Consider the following 17,349-nt stretch of genomic DNA (forward strand, 5'->3'; position numbering starts at 1 on the left):
TGGATAATAATTGTCTTACATATTTGGGAAGATAATTAAAAAAAGCCACATGCAGCAACGCCCGAAATACACATGGGCAAAAGAAGAAGGAAGACCCAGACAATGATCTGGCTCGCTGATCTCTACTTTCTTCATGCGTTGCTGCAGGACATGGAGACTAGTTCTCGCGGCGAGCGGCGATGAGTTCTTTCGTATCCTCAAGACGCTTTTTGAGAGCATCCACGGATTCCACCACCAACCTTTGGCGCTCGATGTGGAGCATGGCATTCTCATCCATAAGTTTCTCGACGATGACGCCAGTCCTCTTCAATAAGGTAGTAGTCTCCTCATGTTGCTTCGTCATTCCGGCAATCTTCGCCCTCAGCAGGTCGCGCTCGGTGCGGAGCTTCGCCTTGTCCTCCCCTAGTCCCCGGATGACCCTGGTAGCATTTTCAAATGAGGCATTCATCTTGTCTTGCAGCTTCATCCAGTCGAGATCCGACCCATCAATTCATCGAGCATAGCGCGCATGCGCCTGTGAGAGTCCTCGCATGCCCGCGAGACATTTTCCCAGGCGGCTGTGGCGCGGGAGGACATCTCTACTGCATTCACGGCACGACGGGACATCTCTGCTGCTTCTACGGCGCGGCCGGACCAGTCTGCTGCATCGACAACACGGCTGGACCTTTGTGCTGCTTCGGCGGCGTGGCGGGACCTCGATACTGCTACGGCCGCGCAGCAGGACATGTCGGTTGCTTTCGCGGTGAGGCGGGACATCTCTCATGCTTCCGCTTCCATGCTCGCCTCTCCCTGGTAGTAATCTATCAACCCAGAACTCACGCTGGCCATGACAGACACAAGGGAATGACGATGAATGACTTGTTTGCTTTTGTGGATGAGGAGTTGAGGAGGAATGTGCAGTCATCTTGGAGTAGGTAGTATTTATAACTGAGTACTAATACGCTCCTAAGTGGGAAACCGTTTAGGTTTTGATCGGTGTGAATAGGTTTGCAATTAAATATAGCATGGTAGTAATCTGGAATGTGACGGGACGCAGGCTCAAAATTTATTTATGGTTCTATAATTTCTAAGTGTGGCACTATTCTCGAATGGCGTAACGTGGGCACGCGTTCTCGGCCGCGTACGTGGCGTTTGCACCATAGGGTGCACCGCAATAGGCGATGTCAGCACACGTCTTGTTCCAACAACCGTGCGCGCTCGTTATTACCATCACGCACACTTCTTTTAATTAGAATGTGTGCCTGTCTAGCGCACACACGTTGATCTGTCTAACTATTTTTGTTTGTTGTGGCTAATCGCAAACACTTCATCAGTGTGAAGTGTATGCCGTCAATCGCAGTCACCTTGATCTGGCTGAATGTTTCTGTTGTGTTGCCTAATCACAAGCAGTTCATCCGTCTGAAGTGTATGCCCTTAATCGCACACACCTTCATCTTGTTGTCCATTTCTGTTGTTCCGCCTCATCACAAACAGTTAATCCGACTGAACTATATGCCGTATATCACACACGCCTTCATTTGGCTGCCCGTTTCTATTCTTCTACCTCATCGCAAATCGTTCATTGAACTAAACCGTATGCCCCACATCACACACACAACTAAAATTCAAACCGTGTTTGATGTATCCGCCATCGCAAATATTTTGCATCTTTTTTGACGGGTTTTTTAATCACCGTTTACGATTAATGCATCGCACACAGTTTCGTCGAAGGGTCTCTGATTGTAGTGTCGCGTTAGCAGCATCCTGCAGTAGTGTGCCACCCCGCACCGGCTTTATCTGGTGGCTGCTCTGTTTGATTCTGAGAATATTGTTGAGCAACCCCCTCTCGAGAGTGATTTGAGTTTAAAATCCACCGAGAGAAAAACCCAGACCAAAAATTAGATAATGGTTTAGTATCACTCAAATCTAAGTCTAGTGCGCTCCGCCTATTACTATCGAGAGCTACAAACTCTCTAGACAGTTAGATGTCAATCTCTTCAGAGACCAAGAGTAATTGTAGTTCTTGAAGAAGAAGTCTGTAAAGGTTCAAACATCACCTCAAGTATCCCCCATGAGTGATCGACATTGGTTGACAGACCAATTGTCAAGGAGAATAGGGTGAAGAGAGTTTATCTTTTGTGTTGAATCACAACCCCTCCAACCAGACGTAGTCCTTTTGAAAAAGGGCGAACTGGTCTACGAAATTCTCGGTCGCCATCGAGCATCACTGGCTATCTCTTAACTCATTTTTCATTCGATCAACATTGCATGACTAGATCGACCATGTGATTATCTTCGATGATGTGTTTATTTTTAGTTCGCTTGTTTACATTCGCTCACTGAAATCTATTATCCGAGAGTTTTGAAGTTTCCGAGGGAAATTTCAAAACTCCCATTCACCCCCCTTCTGATAGGCATACTTTGTTCCTACAAGTTATACAAGTGATAATGATCAAGTTGTTGTTGGGGAACGTAGTAATTTCAAAAATTTCCTACGCACATGCAAGATCATGGTGATGCACAGCAATGAGAGGGGAGAGTGTGTCCACGTACCCTCGTAGACCGAAAGTAGAAGCGTTAGCACAACGCGGTTGATGTAGTCGTACGTCTTCACGATCTGACCGATCAAGTACCGAACGCACGGCACCTCCGAGTTCTGCACACGTTCAACTCGATGACGTCCCTCGAACTCCGATCCAGCCGAGTGTTGAGGGAGAGTTTCGTCAGCACGACGGCGTGGTGACGATGATGATGTTCTACCGATGCAGGGCTTCGCCTAAGCACCGCTACGATATGATCGAGGTGGATTATGGTGGAGGGAGGCACCGCACACGGCTAAGAGATCAAGAGATCAATTGTTGTGTCTATGGGGTGCCCCCTGGCCATGTATATAAAGGAGTGGAGGAGGGGAGGGGTCTGCCCTCTCTATGGCGCGCCCTAGGGGAGTCCTACTCCCACCGGGAGTAGGATTCCCCCTTTCCTAGTAGAACTATGAGCCCTTCCAAGTAGTAGGAGTAGGAGAGAAGGAAAGGGAAAAGAGAAGAGAAGGAAGGAGGGGGCGCAGCCCTTCCCCCTAGTCCAATTCGGACTAGGCCTTGGGGGGCGTGCGGCATGCCTCTCTCTCTTTCCCCTAAAGCCCAATAAGGCCCATACACTCCCCGACGAATTCCCGTAACTCCCTAGTACTCCGATAAATACCCGAATCACTCGGAACCTTTTCGATGTCCGAATATAGTCGTCCAATATATCGATCTTTGCGTCTCGACCATTTCGAGACTCCCCGTCATGTCCCCAATCTCATCCGGGACTCCGAACTACCTTCGGTACATCAAAACACATAAACTCATAATATAACCGTCATCAAACTTTAAGCGTGCGGACCCTACGGGTTCGACAACTATGTAGACATGACCGAGACACGTCTCCGGTCAATAACCAATAGCGGAACCTGGATGCTCATATTGGCTCCTCATATTCTACGAAGATCTTTACCGGTCAAACCGCATAACAACATACGTTGTTCCCTTTGTCATCGGTATGTTACTTGCCCGAGATTCGGTCGTCGGTATCTCAATACCTAGTTCAATCTCATTACCGGCAAGTCTCTTTACTCGTTCTGTAATACATCATCCCGCAACTAACTCATTAGTTGCAATGCTTGCAAGGCTTATAGTGATGTGCATTACCGAGTGGGCCCAGAGATACCTCTCCGACAATCGGAGTGACAAATCCTAATCTCGAAATACGCCAACCCAACAAGTACCTTCGGAGACACCTGTAGAGCACCTTTATAATCACCCAGTTATGTTGCGACGTTTGGTAGCACACAAAGTGTTTCTCCGGTAAACGGGAGTTGCATAATCTCATAGTCATAGGAACATGTATAAGTCATGAAGAAAGCAATAGCAACAAACTAAACGATCAAGTGCTAAGCTAACGGAATGGGTCAAGTCAATCACATCATTCTCCTAATGATGTGATCCCGTTAATCAAATGACAACTCATGTCTATGGTTAGGAAACATAACCATCTTTGATCAACGAGCTAGTCAAGTAGAGGCATACTAGTGACACTCTGTTTGTCTATGTATTCACACATGTATTATGTTTTCGGTTAATACAATTCTAGCATGAATAATAAATATTTATCATGATATAAGGAAATAAATAATAACTTTATTATTGCCTCTAGGGCATATTTCCTTCAGTTGTAACATCGAGTTCGTGAATAAATTGATCAACATGTAGAGCAACAAGAAGCAAAACTTATGAGTAGTGGAAGGCAAGGAAAGTTTTTATTTAGTTTGGGTTTTGATAAGATTTGATTTGGGTATGGGTAGGAAGGCAAATAAAGTTTTTGATTGTGTTAAGATTTTATTAAGAATTGATTTTATTTGAATTTATTGAGTTAATGCATGATGTGGTTTAGGAAAATACTGATTTTGTCTTGATTATTTCAGTTTACTCTACTTATGTTGGTTTTTATTTTTAGGATGTTAAGTTTACATGTTACTTCTGAATGAATTGCGCAACAAATATATTTTTTGAGTGCTCTAGGCATAGAAAAAGATAATAAAGATGAAAGTTTGATGAACAGGGTTGGATGTGGCTCCCATATGTGTGTCCACAGACGCGCTCGTGGATTGATAATGAGTCTCATTTATGGCACGACGTTGAAGATGCCTAAGGAGAGCTTCTAAGGGCTCCTTTGATTCGAAGAAACTACATATGATTCTCTGAGGATCTAGAGATCCTTAGGATTTTTTCCTACAATGGTCGTTTGATTCATAGGATTGGAATTCTTAATTTTTTTCCATATGATTCATTTGTACAATATTTTGGAGGAAAATTTTCATCCACTCAAAATTCCTTTGTTTTTCCTTTTGCTGTTTTTTTTTGCGAATAATATGGCAATTTTATTCCAAAGTCACAGGGTTACAGTCGAGAGGCAATAAGTCCTCACAACATGGAGGACACCTGCTCATCCATACCGCAGTACATGACTCGGCATGGCTATAATTTGCCATACAATTTGCTACGCTATTTTGTGTCCTACTAATTTTTTGTTGAACAAACTCCCTCTCATCCATAAAAGATTTAATTTTTGCTATTAGATGACCATAGGCTGATCAAGACATACTATCACCAGAGAGGATCGAAAGTGCATTATAGGAATCAGATTGCACCCTAACTAGTAGATTCGTATGTTGTAAAGCAAGGGCCATCCCCTGCATTATTGCATGTATCTCCGCCTCGAGCGCTTCATTGCAATTGAATATAACACAGTAAGCAGCAAAGATAAAAGAGCCATCATCACGACATAAGATCATACTAGCACTTGACTCGCCATCATGAGTTGAGAAAGATCCATCAACACACAACGCAACCCAATTTGTTGTAGGTGGTGCCAAGGAACAGGAGCTGCGGCCCGCTGAATACTAATAGGAATAACCTTCTCCCATGCTGTAACACCCCGAGAATCATGCTATAGTAATCTCCCCCCTAATGGTGGCCATGTCATCATAATTACTTTGCAAATTGCCACTTGTCAAAAATCAGATTCGAAATTCACTTTGAAATACAAGTCAAATATTTTCCTTTTCAAAAGTGCAAACAAAATAGTTCATAATTTTGCAAATAATCCCTAGGTATTTATTGTGTAGAAGCCAACCTCTTTTGGATTCCCAAAAAGCCCCTGGGAATTATTTTAGTGCACCGATAGCAAATTACATGACCATTTTCATTTCCAAAAAATGTTTAAAGTTTTCCAGATGTCCCTAAACTTTGCGAGCCTCTCTAGAATATTGTATTTGTTTTATTTGCCAAATCTCATGAGCAAAAAAATGATTTTCTATCCAGTTTAAAATGCAAACCCAAAAAGGGGATAAAAAAAGGGGGGACTCACTGCGCTACTGGGCCTAGTGGCCTCAGTGTAAGGCCCAACCCACCTAAACTCCACGTCGTCTTCCCTTGTTCATCAGGAGCGGCGTGGACGACCCGAGCTCATTCATGGCTATGGATGGACACACGTCGTCCATCCACCACGCCTCCGAGGTGGATAAGGTCATCCTAGGTGTTTCTCCCTCCCATACAGCGAAACCCTAGCTCCATTCTGTCCCCTCGCACTGCTTCTTCTCCTCCCGCAAGCAACCAAGCCGCCGTCGCCTTAGCGTTCGTCGCCCATCCTTTCTCCATCGTACCCACACCCTAGAACCTTGTACGCCTGCTTCGCCGTCGTCCTCTACGCTGTCTACGACCACAAGTTGGAGCTGGGCGCCCCTGTAGCGCGTGGATCGAGCCGTCTTTGGCCTCGGTGCCGGGGAGCTCGTCGTCGTCGATCCACTCCGCCCCGGCCCTGGTCCGGCTTCCCCGAGATGCACGTCACCCCGCTGTGAGGCTCCCTCTGCTCCCCACTCTCTCCTCTGTCGAACCCCTCCTTATCCTGTTCGTCGCCATTCACCTAGGCCGTGCCCAGGCCTCGCGCTCGTCGCGTCCCCGCCGGTTGCTGCGCGCTGTGCGCAAGCTCGCGCGCCCCGCGTCACGGTCCCCACGCTTCGCCTCCCTCCCGCGGGCGTACTGTTGCTTCTGCATCACGCCCGGCTCTGCCATCCCATGGCATCCGATTGCCCTGCCGGGCCCCTGGACCGCGGTCCTCCTCCTGCCCGCACGCCTGACCGCCCCGGCTCGCGCGCCACGCTGACGTGGTGGGGCGAGCCCCCCACAGTGCCGCTGACAGCGGGCCCCATGGTCCTAGTTGAGCGGCTGACTGGGCAGTTCGCCCAGGCCAACAGGGGCCGACCGGTCAGCCTCTGGTGCACCTGTGTGTGCACTGCACCGGGTCCACCTAGTATTTAGTTGTTTTTCTAAAAAAATATTAAAAATAAAATGAAATAAATCCAGAAAATTAGAATATCTTTTAAAATTTGAAAAATCATAGTAAATAAACCATAACTCGGATGAAAATACTTTGTACATGAAAGTTTCACAGAAAAACGTGATGAATCCGAATACACGGTCCATTCATCTGTCACATGCCCCTAGCATGCTGAACATGGATCCGTCCCCTCTCTTCCATCTGTGTGGATTAAGCCAAGCATCGGGAAAACCCGTCCGGATGTTTTCCCGTTACGTCTGTAATGTGTAGCCCTGCATTAGGTCACCCCTAGCACCGCGTATTGCCATGTTATGTTTTGTGTTGCTTTGATTGCTCTGTTATTTATTGGGTTTCCCCTCCGATACTTCTTTCTGGTAGACCCCGAGACCGTGGTTGAACCAGTGATCGACTACTTCGCCGTCGAGGATCCGTATCTGTCTGCAGAGCTTCTAGGCAAGCCCCCCCCCCCTGATCATTCCGATATCGCCCATTCTATTCTCTTATGCTTGCATTAGATTTTGCTACTATTATTGTTTGCTCCTATTCTGATGCATAGCCTGCTTTTGCTACCTGCTTTCATACCTTACCTGCCAACTCTAGACTGCTTAGTATAGGCTGGTTAGAGATCCATCAGTGACCCCCACCTTGTCCCAGTTGCACCTGCTTTATGTTCGATGACTCGATCAACGTGATCGACGTCCAGGCCCCGACACCACGCATCACCCCCCTTAGTTGTAGGACTCTATAGAGTTACCATCGAGTGCCGAGGGTGATACCTCATTAGCACTTATGATGTTAACCCTGTAGTGTAGCTATTCGGTCATGGTCATCGAGGGTGATTCCTCCTTGACCACTCCCATAATGACTATGTTGTGCAACTCCTCAAGTGTGGAACAACGAGGGTGATTCCTCCAAGTCCACCTTGATGGTTACATCGAGTGGGAATCCATCGAGGGTGATTCCTCAGGTTTCCCCATTGGTGTTAGACACACGGTTACTATGGTTACTATGACTTTACACTGAACCATATTACCAAAGACGGGTCGGCCCCGAGGGGTACCCGCGCGAGCTTAATTGCGAGTGATGTGGAGTCGGGTTGACCTAGAAGGTGCCCACGAGATACTTATGAGGCGTGGCCGAGCATTCTTAGCCCTTGTCGCGAGTCCTCGAGATGGGGCGACGGGGTCACATCGATCGTGGGTCTTTGCTCGTTACCGCGCGGTCCTAATCCACTATGATTTGGATATTTGATCCGAGGGGCCTTTGGCCTGATAGCACTAACCATCACGTGGGCATAGTATGGGCGTTTTGCGTCATATGCATCAGCCAAAGCTTAATAGACGTCATGCGACTGAGCGGCGCACGCCGGGTTGGACTAGAACGCCTCGCCTTGTATAAGGGAGGCTAGGTCTGCTCATCGGCCACCCACGCAACGTGCAGGAGTTCCCGGGGCGATGGCCCAAGACCCCTGGTAGGGGCATAGGTTTAGTCCGGCGTGTTGACCTCTCTATTAAGCCTAGGACGGGTTGCGGCGTATCATTTGGCCGACGCCGGGCATGATCCAGGAAAGTGTGTCCGGGCGGAGTTAATCGGTTGTGGTGGGTAAGTTGGTGCACCCCTACAGGGAAGAAAACATCTATCGATAGCCTGTCCTATGGTAATGGACACTCGGAGTTGTATCCCGATCGATACAACTAGAACTGGATACTTGAGGTGATAACTGGATAGTATGGCTCTGGGATTGCTTTCTTGCAGGGAGTCGAGAAAGGATCTCTGGGCGAGGATGACGACACTACTACTACTTTACATTATGCTAATCTGCACTCTTCTAATGTTGCAAGACCTCTGAAGATGCTGAAGATGCTAGTCGTCGATAGGACTAGGCCTTTTCTCTATTCTGGCATTTCTGCAGCCCAATCCACATATACAACCCTTCCTTTGATAATGTTGCATATGTAGTGTAGCTCCTTGCTTGCTGAGTACTTTGGATGAATACTCACAGTTGCTTTGCTTTCTTTCCCCCTTTTCCTTTCTTTCCGGATGTCGCAACCAGATGACGGATTGTAGGAGCTAGACGACAGCAGTGATGACTACTACTACCCCGAGGGTTCCTACTACTATGTGACGGCCGCTGATGACCTGGAGTAGTTAGGAGGCTCCCAGGAAGGAGGCCTTGCCTTTTCGATCGTTGTTGCTTTTGTGCTAGCCTTCTTAAGGCAGACTTGTCTAACTTATGTCTGTACTCGGATATTGTTGCTTCCGCTGACACTTGTGTATTCGAGCTTATGTATTTGAGCCCTCGAGGCCCCTGGCTTGTAATATAAAGCTTGTATTATCTTAATTTGTGTCTAGAGTTGTGTTGTGATATCTTCTCGTGAGTCCCTGATCTTGATCATACACATTTGTGTATGATTAGTGTATGATTGAATCGGGGGCGTCACAAGTTGGTATCAGAGCCGATTGCCTGTAGGAATCCCCCTTTCAAACTCCTTGGCCGAAGTCAAGTCTAGTCACTACAAAACTTTTACTAACATGGTTGTGTGTCTTACGGGCCCATGTCGCCATTGGGTGGTATTAGGATCTTTTATTCCTCGTCTATACTCTAATATTATGATCTCTCTTCTATTTGGGTTAAAATATTTTACTAACTCTAACTCTAGGTTCTCGTAACTACTTCTCCCGAAGAGCCACTCGATACAGATGATCACCTGATTCACCAGAAGATTCTGAAAATACTCTTCGATGTTTTCCGAGCCCCTTGTGCCCACCGCCTTTGCAATTCCCTACCATCGATAAATCCCTATGGATAGCTACATACACTTGCCGTCCATACCTTCATTTCCAATTGCTCTTGTTATTACAAGATACCCTGTAATACTTTCGGATATTCCGAGAATCCATTGTGCCTGCTGCGTTGCAGCTCCTTTTCCGCATGAATACATGCACGAATAATTCCTCACAATTATCGGGGATTCATTCATCCTCAGTTGTTCATGTGTTTCACAAAAGTCTTCAAAATACCATTCGATCTTCCGAAAATCCTCAGCGGCCTATTGCTCTTGAAATTCTTGCTTGCTTGCATTATGGTTAATCCCATAAGTCAAGTAATCTTATTAGCATCCTATGTCACTATCATTTTGAGTCCATTGATTCAATATGTTGCAGATGCTTGCAATCCTCAGTCGAATCCTAGAATTCATCCTTCTGGCTCAAGCGTCATTTTGAACAGGAGCTGGTTCTCGACCAATCAAGTTGTCGTTGATTGTACCCCTAAGTCTATTCAAATTATCCATCCTTAGTCAGAGCGTTTGCTTCCGATCCCTTGATTTGGAAATCATAAATCCTTTGCAATTGAGCTTTGAATTAGTCATTATATAACATAATCTCCTTGCATTATTTCTTCTTTTGGTTGAGTACAGATGCTCACAATAGATCCCTTGTGGACCACCAGATCCTTTGTTGGATTTTATCCGACAACGTCCTTCATATTCAATAACCTTGTGAACCTTTCCTTGGATACATAATGTCTTCGGTAAATTGTATCCTCTGCTTTGACAACCATGCTCTACTTCCGAGGTCGAGTTATTTACCCCTGAAGTTTGTGGTGTATGTTCCTAAGATGCCCCGATGGGTTGAACATATGCCTTCCCTAATCCATGTGAACCCGAGAGTTTTCACGAGTCATACTATTCTGGTGTTTTGCTAGATATAATTTCAACACTACAACTTCATCAAAGCGAGAAGTGAATGTGAGGTTTGAAAGTGCGTTATATCGACTAAAGGGGGGTGAATAGGCGATTTTTATGAAAGTCTTCAGAACATAGAAGTTTTGAAGACAAACGATAAAATTAAACCTATTACCATGCAGCGGAAGGTAGACTACACTAGGCAAACCATAGTCAAGTATTCAATGAAGTGAAAGCACAAAGACTAAATAGCAGCTAGGTAGTAAGGATCAGGTAGGAAGATATTGTGAAGCCAAACTGAACACGCAGTCACTCAGTGAAGACAAATGATAGTGCAAACATACAATGACTTCACAAGGAGTAACAGTAAGTAAAGGGAAGTGAAGATGAAACCAGTGACTCATTGAAGACAATGATTTGTTGGACCAGTTCCAGTTGCTATGACAACTATACGTCTGGTTGGAGCGGCTAGGTATTTAAACCTTAGGACACACAGTCCCGGACACCCAGTCCTGAACACGCAGCTCAGGAAACCCAGTCCTCACCGTATTCTCCTTGAGCTAAGGTCACATAGACCTCACCCAATCACTCTGGTAAGTGTTCAAGGTAGACTCCCAAACCTTCACAGACTTCGTTCACCGGCAATCCACAATGTCTCTTGGATGCTCAGAACGCGATGCCTAACCGGCTGGAGGATGCACAGTCCTCAAGTGTAATAAGTCTTTAGATCACACAGACAAGAAGACTTAAGTGATGCCCAATTCTCTCTGGCTCTGGTGGTTAGGGCTTTATCCTCGCAAGGAATTCTCTCTCAAAGGCTTCGAGGTGGGTTGCTCTCAAACGACAAAAGCCGTACTTTCAATTTGAGCAGCCAACCATTTATGGTTGTAGGGGGTGGGCTATTTATAGCCACTTGGCAACCCGACCTGATTTGTCCGAAATGACCCTTGGTCACTAAGGAACTGACACGTGTTCCAACGGTCAGATTTCAAACTCACACGGCAACTTTACTTGGGCTACAAGCAAAGTTGACTTGTCCGACTCTGGACAAGATTCGCTCTCATAGTCTTCACTCGAAGACATAGGTTTTTTGGTTTAGGCATCACTTCAATCATTCTGACTGGTTCTCTTGGACCCCACTTAATAGTACGGTGGTTCCTATGACTCAACACAAAAGAAAAAGAACTATGAAAGATCTAAGTCTTCGAGCTCCATAGGCTTCATATCGTGTCTTCTCTTGTCATAGTCTTCAATGTGAATATCTTCATATACCACCTTTGACTTCAATGTCTTCATACATTTTTAGGGGTCATCTCTGGTAGTAAAACTGAATCAATGAGGGACTTCTACCTGTGTTATCCTGCAATTCTCACAAACACATTAGTCCCTCAACTAGGTTTGTCGTCAATACTCCAAAACCAACTAGGGGTGGCACTAGATGCACTTACAATCTCCCCCTTTTTGGTGATTGATGACAAACTAGTTGAAGTTTTCAACGGGGAATATAATCTGTGCAATTGTAAAGGATAAGGAATTGTCTTCATAAGTTGCAAGGGCTCCCCCTGAAGATGTGCATATAAGTTAATTTGCTTTTGGAATGCAAATGCACATGGCAGGTTGTACTTGTGGAGATCCACTTCAACTTATGATGACAATGCACTATGCATGTGAAAGTATATGAAGATAATGACATGCATAACGGAAAATGGACGTCTGCAGAATGAGCTAAGTGCGGAATTTATCGTCGCACATGCGGAATTTATCTTCGCAAAACAAGGTGGCAAATAAGTAGCAGACGACCATCTAGTTTAAGTGTTACAACTCATAAGAACCAAATGTAGCAAAAACGAGAGTTGTAAGCACGAAGCAAAATATAGAGCACCCGACCATATGGACCCGCTTGAAGACTATCAATCTCATATGCTTCTCCCCCTTTTATCAGTAATGACCAAAAAGGTTTGAAGACATAGAGCCTCTACTCATTCCCATGAGGAGTAGGTGAAGTAGCAGGGTTGTTGGTGTTGTTTGGCGGTGCAGAAGAGTTTGGATGTGCTGAAGGAGGTGGCGATGAAGTAGCATCGTCTTCTTCCTCAATAATTCTGGCAGTCACTGTGGCAGCAGAGGAAGAGAACTCAGAGTCTTCAAGTGATGGAGTTCCTAGCAGCACAGCCCTTCGAGGAGGTGTGGAGTCAAACTTGAATCTCTCAGTGAAGCCATCCTCTTGAAGATCAGCTTCAGAACACATCATCGTGAGCCCTTTCCATGTGCGGTGACAGGTTTCATGGGCAACGAAAGCATTCTTGGTGGCAAGATTTCGAGTGCGATTAACATCCACCAAGAGGCTTTTCATCTGACGCTTCAGCCAGTCATGATGCCTATCCTGTTTCTGATGTAGAGCCACAAGAAGCTCTCGGTCGTTGAGAACACGAGTGCGCTTTTTGGGTCTTGGAGCAGTGGCACTGTCAGTGGCTTCAGTGGAAGCAGGGTGTGGTGCACGTGTAGTGCCAGCCAAAGGATACACCCGAGAAACTGCTTCAACTCCGTCAACGTTCTGAGTAAAACTCTGATGTTCTGCATTCTGAAGACTTAGAGGTTGCTTGGCAGGCTCAGAATATATGGCTTCAGTAGCCATGTCCACGTCAGGCAAGAAGATCCGATGGTTGCGGGTTGAGGGCTGATACGAGATGGCGGAGTGTAGCTTGATCAGCCGCATGACCCAAGGAGCGTAGAACTTCAAACCAAACAGATCAATGCCTGATGCAGCAAGTTGGCGTATGAAGAAGTCCTGTACATTGAAGCATTTGCCATGAAGTATATAGAAGACCAAAGTCTTCATTGCACCCTGAAGCTTGGCATTTGGAGAGTGCCCTTTGATAGGCCAGAGAGTTCGCCTGATGATGTGATAGATGGTTCTTGGCAGATACTCAAGGTCTTCAACGAAGAACTCTGTGGGATAAGCAGCATCTTGGGGCAATGCTTCATCATGCTGAGCATCTGACTCATATCAGGTTCTGGCCGCTGAAAGATGCTCTCAATAGCTTCAGCATGCAGCTGACAGCCTTGCTCGAAGAGATCGCCAGGAGTGAGCAAGCCAGTGAGCTCAATGATGTCAAATGCATTGGCTTTGTGATGAACGTTGCCAGTCATCCACTCCAGGACCCAAGTCTTCGAATCTCTGTTGTACCCTCTGATGTGAAGTGTGGCATAGAATTGAAGCAGCAGCTCTTCATTCCAATGCTCTTCGTCAGTAATGAATGGCAGCAGTCCAACTTCCTTGAAGCAATCTAAAGCTTCTTCCAGACAGGGCAGACCAGCTATAGCTTCAACGTCAAGGCGCTTGTGTGGGAAGATGCGACCTTGGTTGTACAGAATACAAGAGTAATAGCTTCGCTAAGGATAGCTCCAGAACCAATCAGATGATATCCTTTCCCTTGAGTAGGGGTTCCTGGAGCTATTGAAGAACATGTTGTCTGCCCTGAAGCCATTGATGTTGAAGGAGCCAGGTGCTGATGCAGGACCTGGAAACCTTGGCAGTCTTGGGATTGGCTTCTGGACCTGAGGCCTGTGCTCAACATGATAGTTGAACTGGGGACCGGCAGCAGACTCAGGAACAGAAGTGGTGGGGTCAGTGGCTTCGCTGTCTTCTGAAGCTTTTGCTGGGGAGGGCTCCACATTAGCTTCATTGGTGGTTGTGGCAGCCTCACGAGTTTCATCCTCCACTTGACTAGCTGAAGGGTCGGTCACAAGCACATTCTCCTGGAGAACTGCTTCTTGGTGGGATAGGGGAGTGGGATCTTGTGGGACTCCTTCTTTTGCGGCTGATGCAGCCAGAATGTCTTCAGTAGAGACTTGAGGCCTTGGACCTTTGCGAAGCCTGCGAAATGCAGACGATGCCTGTGGAGTTGGTGTGGGCTGGGCCTCATGGTCTTCTTCCTCTTGTGGGCGATCCGCCCATGAAGCATCCTGTGCAATTGGCGTCAGTGGACGACCAATGCTGATGAGTTCACTGTTTTCATGCTGAGGAAGGACTGCATCATCTTCTACATTGTCATGTTGACCAATGTCTTCAGCAGCGATGGGATCAGCTGCTGGAATGTCTTCAGCTTCATGAGCCTCTGTGGAAGCAGGCTCATGAATTGTCAGTTGTCGTTCAGCTTCAGGATAGACCATAGAAATGGGTTCAACTATCAAGGGCTCTGTGGAAGCAGCCCGAGCTTTCTTGGTCTTCCTTTTCTTCTTGGAGGGGGCAGTAGGAGAGGCTTCAGAGTGTTTCCTCTTCCTGGCTTCAGCCTCAGCAGTCCTTGTCTTCTTGAGCTCTGAAGCTGTTGACCGGCTTTTCGAGCCAGTCAGTCTAGTTGGGAAGACAATCGGAACTGCTTCTTGCCTTGGTGCATCAGATTCAGCCGTAGCAGGCTTCTTCTTCTTCTTTGCGGCCATCCTGGGGTCGATGCCAGGACGCCCAAGTGCCTTGCGCTTCTCAGCCTCATTATAGGCTTGCACACATCTGTCAGCCAGAGTCTTCATGCGCTCACGCGAACCCTGAGCTTCTGCATGCTTTTTCACAAAGGCTTCCTTGAGCTCGTGCATCATTGTCTTGAAGTTCTTCACTTCTTGCACGCTGAGCTTGGCCATATGCTTCTTGAACTGAGCCTTTTCATAGTCAATCTTCTGCTTCAGTTCAACAATGCACTGGGCAATAGCAAGTTCTGAAGCAATGGCGCCTTGGAAGGCGACACTGAGGCCAATGGGTAGCTGCAGATCTTCAAAGCTGATGTTTGGCATGTCAAACCACTCGTCAATGAAGTTGTGGATGATGGTGACATCAAAGAGAGGCAGATCATTGAAGATTTCTGCTTCTTCTTTGCTCTTGATGAGTTGCTCAAGAGCGTCATCTGCAAGATCTTCATCACTTGACAGATCAATGTCATCATTGCGCAGAATGGCAGCAGCTGTTAGCTCTTTGCCAGTGTGAGACAGAGGCATCTTGGCCTTCTGGGCTTGGAGACGCGTGATACTGCACACTGTCTTCAGGAGGTGCAGTTGCCAATGGCTTCGCCCTTGAGATTTTTGGTGAAGGGGCCGGCTTTGAAGCTTTTGGCTTCTTCAACTGCTTTGGCTCCGGCACTACAGGCGCGTCATCAGACTCAGTGTCAGCTGCAGGCTCATTCACTGCACTCCCTTGAACCAAGATGTAGGTGATGAGGCCTTCAAGGTTGGCGAAAGGGCCGATGACATTGGGTTCTGCATGTCGTGTGCCATCTGCCCTTGGAGATGAGGGACCAGGGTTGAAGTCTAACCCAAAAGTCTTCTTGTTCTGCTTTGCTGAGTTCTGAGCAAACTGGTTGCGCTTGAACAGATTGTTGTCACGACACCATAGCAGTGACGACGAGTGTGCATCAGCAGGCTGTGGTCCACGGACCATGCATGGATAGAAGCCTTGAGCAATGGCTTCATCTCTGGACCTGGGTAGAAGATTCTTGAATAGGATGTCTCCCCACGGTCTCTTGATGGCGTTTTTCTCAGCATACTCCTGGGTCACAAATCTGTATTTGAACCATTGTTCTGCCCAATATCTTCGAATCCATTGGATTCGGGTCTTGCGCTAACTGTAATCCTTTTCAGGATCTGTCTTGTACATTTCTGAGAGTTCATCTGGCAGATCTCTGGAGGTCTCACCACGACGCTTTCTGCCACCCTTCCTTGCTGCTTTCTCTGAAGCCATAAACTTTAACTTGAAAGGCTTCAAGACGTTCAAAGGCTTCAAAGGTTTTCGTTTGCTGGACCAACAGGAACTGGCTTCGGGAGAATTTATGTGATGCTGTAAGAATTCTGCAAATGAATGCAGACTATGAGAACCAAAGGATTCTCCCACGGACATGTACCTGTGACAGCATTAAGGTGCGAGGGAAGGGGAAGAGGTCATATGCATTCTCAGAAGATTTTGAAGATAAATCAGTTTAGAAGACATTGACCTCATCGTGCGAAGACATTCACTCATAGATAAGAAGTTGGTTCTAGATTTGTACGAATCCACGGATCAGTACAAGTGAGGAATCTAACTACTTTGTGAAGCACAAGTGAATATACTAGGCATGTTATGAGATGCAGTATGAGAGAGATCTAGCTTGTGTGAACAGAAACTGCTTGTGGTAGAAAGTGACAAATCCATAGGATCAATGGTGCTGTAAAAAGAGGAAGTTTTATTTACCACACTAAGAACTGCTAGACGGAGTGTAAGATGAGGCCGAGCAGTTCGATCTTCCGTGCCCTAACTTGGCGACGGAGGACACCTACGGCGACGGCGGAGAGGACGATGTCCGCGGTCGGCGTGAAGACGGCGTCGGAGAGGTTGCGGCAGCGAAGCGCTTCGTCGCCGGCGTCGTCGAGGGCTAGTGGTGGCGCTAGGGTTCGTGCGAGGGTGGAAGAAGAGATAATGACTGCTGTGAGTGTGTATTTATAGGTACAGGGGCGGCACTGTGCTATTACTCAGGTGCCCCTGGCGATTCGCATCTGAGGAACACGTGGCGATTATGCGGAATTTTGGGGTTTTTTCCACGTCCCACACACGCCTGGATTGTCGGGTGGTCGTTCCTACTTCTCCGGATTTCATGTGGAGGAATGAGCATTGAAAACGGACTTAATGGTTGTCTCTGTATCTTCTGCTGACAAGGACGCAGAGAAGACATTCGACAGTTTCAATAGAATGCATATGGCTTGGAGAGATAGAGTTTGAGATAGAAAGCATAGAGAGGTTAGGGTCCGATCACATTCACTTAGTTCAAAAGATTCAACACGAAGACATAGCTATAAG

This window comes from Triticum urartu, chromosome 2 (genome assembly GCF_003073215.2).
Source record: "Triticum urartu cultivar G1812 chromosome 2, Tu2.1, whole genome shotgun sequence".
Taxonomy (NCBI): domain Eukaryota; kingdom Viridiplantae; phylum Streptophyta; class Magnoliopsida; order Poales; family Poaceae; genus Triticum; species Triticum urartu.